Genomic DNA, 12,722 nt, shown 5'->3' with positions numbered 1-12,722 from the left:
TGTTGCTGCACGACCTGGAATCTGACCAAGCAAACCTGCTTAACTTATACCAAACAGAGCTTAGGGATTGCCAAAAATCTACCTCCCTGCCCCCAGTTAGGTTACATCTCATTCAAACTTTTTATTAATAACTAGGGGCTGCTGCAAATGCACAATCAGCTCACCAACCCCATCCATCCCACACCTGACTAAACATGTACAACACAGGCCCCTGCTCACTGTCTTGGCCACTATGGTGAGCTATACTGTATTTATATTTAAATTAAATCAATTATCTCCAAATTTCAGATCCTGAAGCTGAGACTCCAATACTTTGGCCACCTCATGAGAAGAGAAGACTCCCTGGAAAAGACCCTGATGTTGGGAAAGATTGAGAGCACAAGGAGAAGGGGATGACAGAGGATGAGATGGTTGGACAGTGTTCTCGAAGCTACTAACATGAGTTTGACCAAACTGCGGGAGGCAGTGGAAGACAGGAGTGCCTGGCGTGAAGAGTCGGACACGACTAAACAACTAAACAACAACAACATCTCCAAATTTGCACCTATACATAAAAATTACCATATGCAAATCAGTGTCCTCTTTTTCTTTGGATGCATAAGTAATCACTTTACTCTCCCCACCCCATGGAACCTCAGAAAACTGTCTTACAACTTTTTGCCCACACAAATTTGTAAGGGCACGTGATGTATTATCCGGCTACTTCCCAAGCCCTAAAGTGCACAGATATTTTACATATTGGCAAGTATTATGGAGGATGATCTGCCTTTCTAAGCTAAAAATTTCCCAAGTGCCTTGCAAATAGTGAATTTTTTAAATAAAAAAAATACCAAAAAATTCCTAGACATGTTTTCTTGTGAGTAAGCCTCACTAGACACTATGGACCTTTGCTTCTGAGAAACCACTCCCAGGATTTAGCTATATAGACATTTTATTTTGAAATCCAACAAGCCAGTTAAAAGATGTTCATTAACGACTTCCCGCTAGAGTTAATACCCCACTCAGCACATGGTTCTGCTGTGGGAAGCCATGACAGTTAAGCCGGTCTGACACAATATGAGGTTGGTACAACAGATGTGATCTACGTTTGTTCTCCAAAATGTTGGCACCAACCATGTATTTCTTTATCCAAATAAAGTAAGCAACACTCAAAGCTTCTTTACACACATGCACTGCACATTTCTCTCCTTGAAACCTTTTTTCTGCTTTCTTATCAGTAGCCTGCTTCTGGCTCTCCCTGCGTTGAGTCATCTCAATTCTGCTTTTCAGCAGGCTGTACTTTGAAAGCTCAGCAGGTACTGACTGTGGTCTTGTCTTTTTTAATATCTCGCCACCAACTGTCACCACCACCCTGGCGCCCACAAGAGAAACTGGCAGTTTTAGAATATTGCATAAGGAAGATTCCACAGGTCACAGCACCAGTAACTTAAAAATAATTTTCACTATTGTTATTATTAATTTCAAAAGGGGAAGGAATTTGTCTCTTCAAGTCTCACTTCTAACATGGGATGCTTTGATTCCATCCCAAACTACAACTCCAGAGCAAATGGTGTATGTTTCCTTTGAGCACTGTCTATGAAAACCATGAAGCTAAAAGTGAGCCTATTTAACCCCAGGATCTTCCAGGGCTGGAAAAGACCCAAACACCTCATCAGTCAGAAGTCTGAAATCTTGGCATTGGCACCTAATAATCCTCCTTGACTCCTCATGCAAAGGGCCGGTGCCAATTTCTAATTTTTTGGCAACTATGGAAAGGAGGTAGGAAGGAAGCTAAAGTATTTCCAACCTTGAAATGTTCTATTATTTCTCCATGAATATGCCACCCAAAATCATAGTTAAATATGAAGTACCCAAAATGCATTATTACTTTAATATAAAAAGTAAAACTTGAGGACTAATCTCCCTCATCATAACCAGAGCATTTAAATTGCTGTCTCAAGTCTTCACATAAGTAGAGTTCATTATTAAATTAATTGTTCATTATTAAATTAATATCAAAAAAATCAAAATTTTGATAATCACAAGGACCCCATACAATAGGACAATATTATTCCCCTCTAATGATGATGATGATGATTTATCACCACCCTTCATCCCAAGGTCCCATGGCAGGTCACAACAATTTAACATACAACCTTAAAAAACGACTTACCACCACAAGAATAGAGTGGGTCCTAAAATCTGCATATCAAGTGTCAAAGGCCAGGGTAAAGAAGTAAAGAGCCCTTTTTAAGGGCTTTCTGGGGTAACCCTAACTGTACCCCTTCATTGCATCTTCAGCACCTAGATGGTGAGCCAAGGTTGAAAGACCAGAGCTTGCTGAATAAAGGTCACCTAGTTAGTTTACAGCCTATAGTTCCTGGTTTGTGGGTTCAGTCTTAGCTACTCCACCTCACTAGCACTGGACCTCACTAGCACAGCACATTAACAAGCCCCATTATAGGAAATTGGCAAGTGCAAGCAACTTGCGTGCTCAAAAGCAACTTAGCAAGTGACTATTACTACTCCACACACTGAAACAGCAACCATAACAAAAGGGTTTAACTGCTAGAATTCTGACTGGCCTAGTCAGGTGGGGTCATATTACAACACTTCTGAAAGAATTACATTGGCTGCTTATTCGCTTTGGGGCCCAATTCCAGGTGCTGATGCTTATCTTTCAAAGATATAAACAATTTGCAATCCAAATACCTGACAATGCCCCTCTTCCCATGCATTAATATATTCAAATGAATCCCTTCTACAAGTCCAATTTGTTGGTGGCATGTGGGTTCAACAAAGAAGAACTTTTCTCTGGAGACATTCAATTTTGGAATATCCTTTCCAGGGTGGATCAACTGGAACAGACGCTAAAATTGTTTTCTGGCAAGAGGTTTTAAGATAGGTGAGAGATACCTTTTTCCAGTCAGAGGTCTGCATTCCCTTCTGGGAAACCCTCCAGAGGTCAGATGCAAGTGGGGGCTGGGGCAAGAAGCAAAAGTGGGTGGGGCAATTAATGCAAAGAATACCTTTGCACAGTAGACTAGTTTCTACACTTAGCTCTCTCTATCCTCCACCCAGGCAAGCCAGAGGCATTAACAGAGTTCAACGGCACATCACAGTCAAGCAAAAACACTCAAGGTATGATACAGGGCCAGCAAAGTGCATGACCTGGGAAGAGGGGAGAGGCAATGTGCTTTGGGGAGGGTTCTGAGGACTAGATAGAGAAGCTTGGAGGGCACCATTAGGCCCCTGGGCCTAAGGTTCCCTGGCCCTGTTTTAAAACATTTTCATATGCCCAGGCATTTAAAATTGATTTTATCGCCTTTGCTTAATAGTTCCGTAGTTCACTTGCTACTCAAAGTTTTATTGCCAGTATGTGTTATTGGGTTATTACATTGTATTAACACCCTGGCATCAGTTTGGATGAAGGGCAGTTTAGAAGTGTTTAAAATATATAATAAATGAAATAAATACAGAAGCTTAACCTGGTTTAGCGTAATTTCCGAAATGGAAAATCGTAGCTTGCAGCCAGCCAGAACACTAGGAATTAGAAGCCATGGTTTGAAATGGGTTTGCAAATTATGGCTTGGCGTGACGTCTCCCTTGAGGAAACAGTGGCTCTGCTTCCAGAGGCCAGTGCACTGACAGCAGCGGTGACTAGCCTGAAATGTTCCAGATGCTAAGGACTACAAACTGCATCAGCTCCAAGCAGCACAGTCAACAGTCAGGAATGACGAGAGTTGTATTTCATAACACCTGGAGGGCACAATGTTAAGCTACAGCTGAGAATGAATGCTGAGCATTTGGAAAACAAAAACAGAGGAGCTCCAAAATGGCATGATCTGAGTGTGTGTGTGTGTGTGTGTGTGTGTGTGAGAGAGAGAGAGAGAGAGAGAGAGAGAGAGAGAGAGAGAGATTTGGTCTAGACTTGGGAGAAAGTAGTGGACCTGTTATCTAACAGCCTGGTAAGATATCCCAGGATCAGAAATAGCCCCTTCCCTTGTCACCTGTGGCAAATAAAAATTACTACTAGTTAAAGAGGTAGAATAGTTTTTGCACATTGGAAGAGAAGGGCAAATAGCAGTGTCAAATATGAGACAAAAAGCTTCATGTCAGCCATATATACTGATGCCAATGAGATGTGCATACACAGATCTGCTCAGCAACTCCCTAAACACAATTTTATTTAAGGTAAACTTAACAAAACACAAACAAAGAGCTGGAGTGTTCAAGTCACTTAATTTCAAAAAATGGCACCGAGACCTTCAAATAGAACTAGCCTGTTCTGAACCTTGCAGACAAATGAAAACATTTAGACACAAACATTTGTCAAGGCAAAATTGTTAATAAATTCTTGTGTAAACTACCATGGAAGGTAGTTTAAGCCAGTGCTTTATTTAGGCTGGCTATTCTTTTAGCTAGCCTAAATTAAACACCAGCTACTGAAAAAGATGAACTCTTTCTTCCATGGAACCATCCTTCTACAGCTAACATAAAAGGCTGTTCAAAAACGCTGCCATTAGTTAAAATCTTACACAGTGCAAGTGAGTTTAAAACACAGAGGTCAGAAGACCTAAAGCAGATTCTTTCCCTCACATGCACCACAGGCTTTTGCAATGGTCTAAATCAAGCCAATTTTAAACAATAAAAGCCACCCTGCCCTCTCCACTATGCTCTTAAGCGTACGTTAAACGCTTGTGAATGGAAAATATGATACCTCTATCAACAGCCTGCGGTATGTTTAAACTATTATAATGTAAAGCATGCTTATTCTCACAAAAAAGCTAGCGGAAATGACTACCAAATGCTTCCTTTACAATCTCTCCAGAATAGGGCAGATTCTTTTAACTGGGGAGCACAGGGATGTGGGAGGTGGGGGGGAGAAGAGATTTTCCTGACATCCTGAATGTTAGCAGACTCTGCGCAAAACAGATGATATCCCTAGGAAAGAAAACTTTTGCTATGAATTCATCATCTTTTATGAGAGGCACACAGCAAAAAGGCAGAAAAACAGTTCTTCACATTTTTAGTGCGCTAATCATTTTTATGTTCGAGAGATTTGTTTTTTTTTCTTTGTGGGGGGAGGAATCAAGCGGCCTTTTAAAAGGAAAGTGACAATAACCACAGGAAGTGACCGTAGCTATAATAGTCTTTCCCTCAAGAGGGCCTGATAAACTTTTTTTTAAAAGAAAAAAGAAAGAACAGAACAGGAAGTCTGCAGCATAATGATGAAAAAAAATTAACAGACCAGAAGGACCAAGCTACAGAGCAGTTACAGATACAAGTCCAAAGGGAAACAGGCAGCCAAAAGGTGGTGGCGCTCACACATGGAATCTATGAGATCTACCCAAAGGAAGGAGAGAGAAATGCCACCCTGTATTTCAAATGTATACCTGGGGATGGAACTAATCAAATGCTCATTTCAGTTGAGCTCAACAATTGGAAAGAAGTCGTACATTTTTTTTCTCCCTCTCTGGCCCGCTTAGAATACACTAAACACAGACCATGGTAACAGAGTGCAAAGGAGTGAGTGAGTGTGTGCAGAAGTGGTATAGCCCACCTGCACACATTTATTGATCAACTGCAGTCATGCAAGAGACACTGCTAATTTGAAGCCATGGCTGCCAAACGCTGAAAGGACGCCTCCAAGACAGACAAGGTGAGATGGTGGGGAGAGGCACTCTCTCCGCATCAAACACATGTCCCAAAGCAACCAAATTTGGAGACCACAGCTCAGTGGTACACCACATCTGCTTTGCTTGGAAGGCCCCAGGTTTAATCCCCAGCACCTCCCGGGAAAAGGATCAGGTAGAAAGTGACAGGAAATACTTATTCTCTTTGCCTGAGGCCCAGGAGAGCTGCTGCAGATCAGAGAAAACAATACAGGAAAGAATGGGTGAATAGTCTGGCCTGGCATAAAGACAGCTTCCCATGTTCTCAATAATAAAGTAAAAACAATTTAGGTATTTTAAAATAAAATACAACAAAAACACAGATCAGATCAGTGTATTTATATCCGGTCACCCGACTTTTAAAAGTTATCAATAATAATAAGATAACTCAGACCCAAACAAAGCTATGTAAAACTGAAAATGTTATTGTTTTGCCAGGGAACACAAAACAACCACCAGGAATGTACACCAAGGAGGCTCAAAAGCTCCAATTAATGGCTCAGTCACAATGGTTTAGGGTATGTTACTTGTTGGTAAAAGGAAGAATAGCAACCCACGCACAAGGTTGTTGGGAAGAGAAACAGCATGCCGTACCATTCTTTGTACACATTAATGAACTACCCACCCACCACATTTAACTTCCAAGTGGTTGGTTGAGCAACCACACAGTTATGACCCTCCCCCAATACCTATTTTGTGTCTGCTGTGTCTACCACATACTTAATGCAGAAGGCTGCTTATGCCAGATTATAAACTGGTTCCAGTTTGCCATACATTCAAGAGCCAATGAAACAAGCCTGCTGCCATCCCCCTGCCCAGATGAGAAGTTGCTTACCCCATCCCCTTGGTTCACAACAGCAGCAAGAGGACCAGGGGAAGAACAAAATGACCACAATCTCCTCTCCCAGAACCCACACATTTTGCACTAAGCCAAACCATTACCTGACAACTGGGTCACTGACAGACACCTTGGAACCTGTTGTCGGGCAGAAAAGGCAGGATATAAATATTCCAAATTAATAAAACAAGACAAACATATAGACACTAAACTCCTAAAGAGCAACTCAAACATCTTCTTTGCAGTAGTGTTCCCTTAATCTCACTGCAAGGACAAATCTTCTACTCATACAAGAATTTTCTGCCCTGCACTCAGCAAGCCCCCAGATTCTAGCCTGTTCTTTTCCTGCACAGGAAGTCAAGAACAAATGTATCTTCAATGCATGACTTCACAGACACTCAAGCAGTAACCCAAGTCAACCTGTGCCCAGTTCTTACCAAGTACACCTGGGCACATCACTGTAAAATGTGCAGGAATTATTTTTGCTCAGATTGGTGCACCACAGGTTATGCTATGACATCATTTCCCCACCCCAAAATCAAATAAAGGGAAGAGTTAAGCTACATGCATACAGTGGTACCTCTGGTTAAGAACTTAATTTGTTCCGGAGGTCCGTTCTTAACCTGAAACTGTTCTTAACCTGAAGCACCACTTTAGCTAATGGGGCCTCCTGCTGCTGCCGCGCCGCCCGAGCACGATTTCTGTTCTCATCCTGAAGCAAAGTTCTTAACCCAAGGTACTATTTCTGGGTTAGCAGAGTCTGTAACCTGAAGCATCTGTAAGCTGAAGCGTCTGTAACTCAAGGTACCACTGTATCTACTTCCTCTCTCCCATTCCAGGGGTAACACATGACTACATGGGGGGGGGGGTCCAGCAGAGCTATTTTAGGAAGCTCAAGTAGGTGGGCTGTTGAGGGTAGAAGGCGACAAGCAGAGTACCCTAAGTCAAAACCATTCTTAAAAAATTAGTCCATTTACAGAAATAATGTCTTAATAACTGCAAGATAGTTAAAGTAAGGCACTGACACAACATTATATATATTTTTTTTAGTAAAATCATAATGCTTTGGACCAAGTCTGCCTCACATGTTCTCATGAGTAATGTAGCTGGCACAAATTGTGTAAATAAAGCTTCACATTTTGGAAAACACTGCATTACAGTTCCCCAGACACTTTCCTTCAAATCTTTTCAGAATGAGAGTTTGGCATCAAAAGGAATCTCTGATCTTCTGTTTATTTCTCTCTTCTCATTGAGAGTGAAGGGAAGCTATGCATTAAGATGTGGCAGAAGAGAGCACTGCAAATCTGCTACTTAGGAGGCAAAATCCTTCCTTCATAGCTAGACAAATTCCAGTATCTGACAGCAGTACAGTGGGGATGGATTTATACAATTTGTGTGCATAGCTGTCCTGCAATTGGTAACCTGGCTTCAGAGTGAAAACTTCTCTTTAGAACTCGAACCATCTTTCAACTGGAACCAGTATTAGAAACTGGGATAGAAAAGCTAGGAGCCAAATGGCTCCCAGGACATGGGTTGTGGGGCACCAAAACAGAATGTCTAGTCGCCATTGAGGGGGGAATGTTTGGTAACATTTTTTATTTACTATTTTGATAAACATGAACTAATACGCAATTCACATAAGAGACACATTCTTATGATCACATTTTTATCAGAAATTGTTAATACGTGTTTAATTTGGTGTTTGCAATAAAATATTGGTACCATACTTCAGTTTTCAAAACACTCTACTCTTTATTGTTAAACTCCTTTACGTATTGTCTGTGCTTAACATATACTTCGAGGCTTCAAAGCACATACACTACAGTAATTTGTGAGTGTCAGTCAGGTGCAAAAAATGGCACCCAGACTTTTTGAGGTACTCGCAAATGGAGAATCTTTGGGTGCAAAATGCACCTGGCACCTTGCTAATTTTGAACCCTGATTGGAACACATTAATAGTTTCCCCTTCTTTGAAAAGTTGTTGACTAATGCTTGCTCCATGTCACTACAGTGCTGTCAACACAACTAAAAGACGTTCGTACCACAAGAGTTAGCAACCTGACAACAAAATAGCATTAGCTCACGGATGGAGAAAAAGAAGGCATCTATTGCCAACTGCCAATTCTTCATGAATTCTTGATGTAAAGGTAGAATAAACTGCTCTGATGTCATGAGCTAGGGCTACACTGCTTCAGAACAGCAGCAAAAGGCTGGGTAGGAGAAAGAGAAAACCTCAGAAGAGACCAACCCCATGAAGAGGCCTGTGGTAATGCTTTAGGGAAGGTCCACAGGTCAGCTCAAAATAACTAGCTGCACACCTGGCTTGCCAGTAGTACATGTGAAAAGGCTCTAGGAGTCTTAGTAGACAACAGGATTAACATGAGTCAACAGTGTGATGCAGCAGCACAGAAAGCTAATGCTATTCTAAGTTGCATCAACAGAATCACAGTATCCAAATCAAGGGAAATAATAGTTCTGCCTTGATGAGGCCAAAGCTGGATAACTGTGTCCACTTCTGGGCACCACAATTTACTGTCACATGGAGGTTGGAGCAAGCTTGTTTTCTCCTGCTCCAGAGGGTAGACCCCGAAACCAATGAATTCACATAGCAAGAAAGGAGATTGCAACTAAACATCAGGAAGAACTTTCTGACAGTAAGAACTGTTTGACAGTGGAATGAACCCTCTTGGAATGTGATGGACTCTTCTTCATTGGAGGTTCTTAAACAGAGGCTGGATGGCCATCTGTCATAGATGCTTTAGTGGAGATTCCTGCATTGCAGGGGGTTGGACTAGATGACCCTCGAGGTACCTTACAACTCTACAAGTTCTATGTATTGCATGTACAAGCTCTCAGGCTCAATTCCCAATATTTCCAGTTTAATGGACCTTGGGAAGCACGTTGATCACAACGTCTCTGCCTCAGGTTTTGGACTGACATTGCCAGTCAGAGTAATAAATTACTGGGCTATGTGAAGCAAACAGTTCAGTATATAAGACAGCTTTGTGTGATTTTATAGTGCGCATTTTCAGCCACACAATCAAAAAGCAAGCTACCAATATCCAACATAGAATTCAGATAAGGGAACACAGCCAAACTCACCCCAACAACAGCTGAACGAAGGTTTGCGTAACAACAGAGAAAATATTTTTTAATTTTATTAGAAAACGTTCTGCAGAAAGAAAGCCTGTGGATCATAACACAAAATTGGATTTTTCAATAAATCCCCCATCAGAGGAAGATGCATGAAGCACTGACACAAAATGCCTGCTTTTTGAAACAAGTTCCAAAGATAACATTTTCCCCCGATGAAAGCAACTGATTACAGACGATAAAGCCCAAACTGAAACACATGTGACTATCAAAAGGGACATTTACTGAAGAACAAACACCCGCTTATTACGAAAATATTTAAACATTCGACATGGAATTCCAAACAAAAAGAAATTGGAATGGGGCGGGAGAGAAGTAAAAACCAAGTGAATACCTACAGATGGTGACAGATTTCTGCCAAAACAACAGCAGCACTGAAGCACAGCAAGGAGTGAACCAAGTTATAGATCCATATGAGAACCATTTGGTGGTAGAGGGGGAAATGAAGTGTGCCATCTTTACCAGGATAATATAAAGCACTTCCACTCACTAGCTAAGGACATCTGGTTTGTCTCAGACTGCTTTACACCAACTGGATCAAGCCGTTGGTAGTTTGTTCCTCTGCCACCTAGTGGCTACCTCCAACCATGCAGTTCAATCCTAAACCACACTTGGGAGAATTATTAATAATATACGAGTCCATGGGTAGGAAAATGAAGGTCCGGGGGCCAGATCCGGCCCAATTGCGTTCTAAATCTGGCCCACGGACAGTCCGGGAATCAGCATGTTTTTACATGAGTAGAATGTGTGCTATTATTTAAAATGCATCTCTGGGTTATTTGTGGGGCATAGGAATTCGTTCATTATTATTTTTTTCCAAAATATAGTCCAACCCCCCACAAGGTCTGAGGGACAGTGGACCAGCCCCCTACTGAAAAAGTTTGCTGACCCCTGTAACTCGTCAAAGAAAAACAATATGGAGCCTTAGTTTCACCTGAGAACGTAAGCGGATTAGACCAAAGGCCCACCTAGTCCAGCATCCTCTTCTCCAACTGTGGTGAACTAGATGCCACCAAGCAACTCAGGGCATGAAGACTTTGGATGGCTTTCAAAGAGGATTGAACAAATTCATGGAGAAGAAAGCTACTAGCCACAATGGCTATGTTCCACCTCCAAAGTCCTTATTTTATCAGAATTCAGCCTCAGTTTATTAATCCCATCCAGCCCATCATTGCTTCCAGACACCAGTTCAGTTCCATCTACTTCTGGGAGTGGACCGACCTGCATGGAGGAGTCAGTTGCTGCCAACCCAAACCTCACGTGCGTGCGCACACACACACGCATACACACAAACTACTGGATCCTCCCCAGTCCCCTCTAGAAAAGCCAGATCTAGAACATGATCTGCAGTAATTGTCAGTGCACAACATATTGTGACAGCCCCATAGCTGTCATGGCAGCCATGAAGTCCTGAGCTGGCCCAGAGAAGGCAGCATCAGCATAGATATTGAAGTCTGCCCAGGACTAGTGTCCTTGGATTCTCCAACACCGTACCAGAGATTGCTAGCTCTGTCAGGTAAGCTATTGGACATGTTATGCCTTTTCTCTTGTCATTTGTCCCCATAACATGAGTGCTCAGAGATACACTGCCTCTGGACAAGGAGGTTTCATTTAGCCAACATGGTTATAAAAATAGGACTTGCAACACAAACAGCCAATTCCAATAAACTGTCATTCCAACACTTTTGTTCCTACACTGGTCAAAGTCACAAGAAAATGGCACCTCTGCCTAACAAAAGATTCAGAGATAACATTCCAAGTTATTGTAAATAAGGCTTCAAGGAGTTTGTTAGGTTGGGTAACAGTTGTATTTCTCAGTATCACCTCAGTACAACCGCCTTGTCCTTGATTAGGGTATTGACAGACAAACTGTTGAATTTTAATGCTAGTGTTTTGTCAATAAGTATTCACGTACGCTTCACAAGTTCATTAATAATCCATTAAGGAGACCTAAATTAAAGCTTGGCAGGAAGGCAGCTTCCCTGGGAAACAAAAATCAGCCTCTCCTAGGCTGGCAAGAACTGCATGTGCCAAATGTGGCGTATTAAGATGTGAATACACATTTCTAAAAAGGTTATGCACTGAAACTATTTCAGCCTCCTTAATAAAAGGTATCATGACACAGCTGCAGAAACCACACATTAGGGTACCCATTTCACCTATGTTTTAACCCAGGGTTTCATCACACTACCTGGGGTTAACTTCTAAGAAGGTGGTGATTGCTATGGCCCTACAGCGGGAGAGAGCACATCTTCACAGTGTAAAATCAACTTCCGGAATTCACTACCACAAGGAGAGGTGATGGCCACCAGCCCAGATTGGCTTTTATGAGGAGGAGGATTAAACAAATTAGGAACGCAGGAAACTGGCTTTTACCAGATAGGGCTACTTGCCCAGCATTTTCTGCACTGGGGTCTCAGGCAAAGAAAGGTCCTGATTTGATTTCATTAATTCTTCAAATTATATCCTGTCCTCCTTCCCGAAGGAGCCCAGGGCATCCATCACCTGTTCTGATACATCTGTTGAAGCGGACTATATAGCCCACGAAAGCTGACACCGTGACAAATTTGCTAGCCTTTAACAGGCCACAAATCCTCTTGGTTGCTTTTGCTGCATGAGGCAAACATGTGTGACCTGTCCTTTTAACTGCAAGCTCCAGATGCTCTGCCCCATGGAATTCAAATTATGAAACCATATCATGCAATACAAGAAATAAAAGAAACAATTAAAATACAATTAAAAATCAGTCTGAATATTTAATGCAGACACGCACGTGGGACCGCTGGTGGTCAAGGGGCCACAAGATTCCACAGAAGCCTCCAGCAGTGAATGACAAGTCAATCAAGGAAAGTGAAAGCAAGGAGGGAGGGGATAAAAATTGAGAAGAGGCAGTAGCAACCCTAGGAGGCTAGCTTAAACTACAATCAGCCTCCTCCTTTGATTGTAAAACATTAGTTGATAAGAACGGTTAAGGAACAAGATCCTAGCTGTATACAATTCAGAAAGAGAGCGAGAGAGAGAACAGAACATCTGTTCTGTCAGCAGCAATGATTGTTCCATTTCCCACCCCCCTGAGC

At 42.0% G+C, this 12,722-nt stretch overlaps 1 protein-coding gene across 18 annotated transcripts in view; it reads right to left on the bottom strand.

Moving 5' to 3' along the window:
- The window catches only part of RERE (arginine-glutamic acid dipeptide repeats), a 344,648-nt gene that overhangs the window by 281,954 nt on the left and 49,972 nt on the right, over positions 1-12,722 (bottom strand). The window contains exon 1 of one of the 18 annotated variants that reach the window (XM_081870752.1): positions 1,196-1,325. The exons of 16 other annotated variants lie outside the window; for them this stretch is intronic. The gene's annotated coding sequence lies outside the window, so the exon portion shown is untranslated. Of the gene's footprint in view, positions 1-1,167; positions 1,326-12,722 lie in introns of those variants that run through there. One more of the 18 variants, XM_081870751.1, reaches the window with a different exon arrangement.

The sequence above is a fragment of the Podarcis erhardii genome (assembly GCF_964252035.2).
Source record: "Podarcis erhardii genome assembly, chromosome: 7".
In the NCBI taxonomy this organism is placed as follows: Eukaryota; Metazoa; Chordata; class Lepidosauria; order Squamata; family Lacertidae; genus Podarcis; species Podarcis erhardii.
The sequence above is the reverse complement of the archived record's forward strand: the minus strand, read 5'-3'. Positions and strand labels throughout refer to the sequence as shown.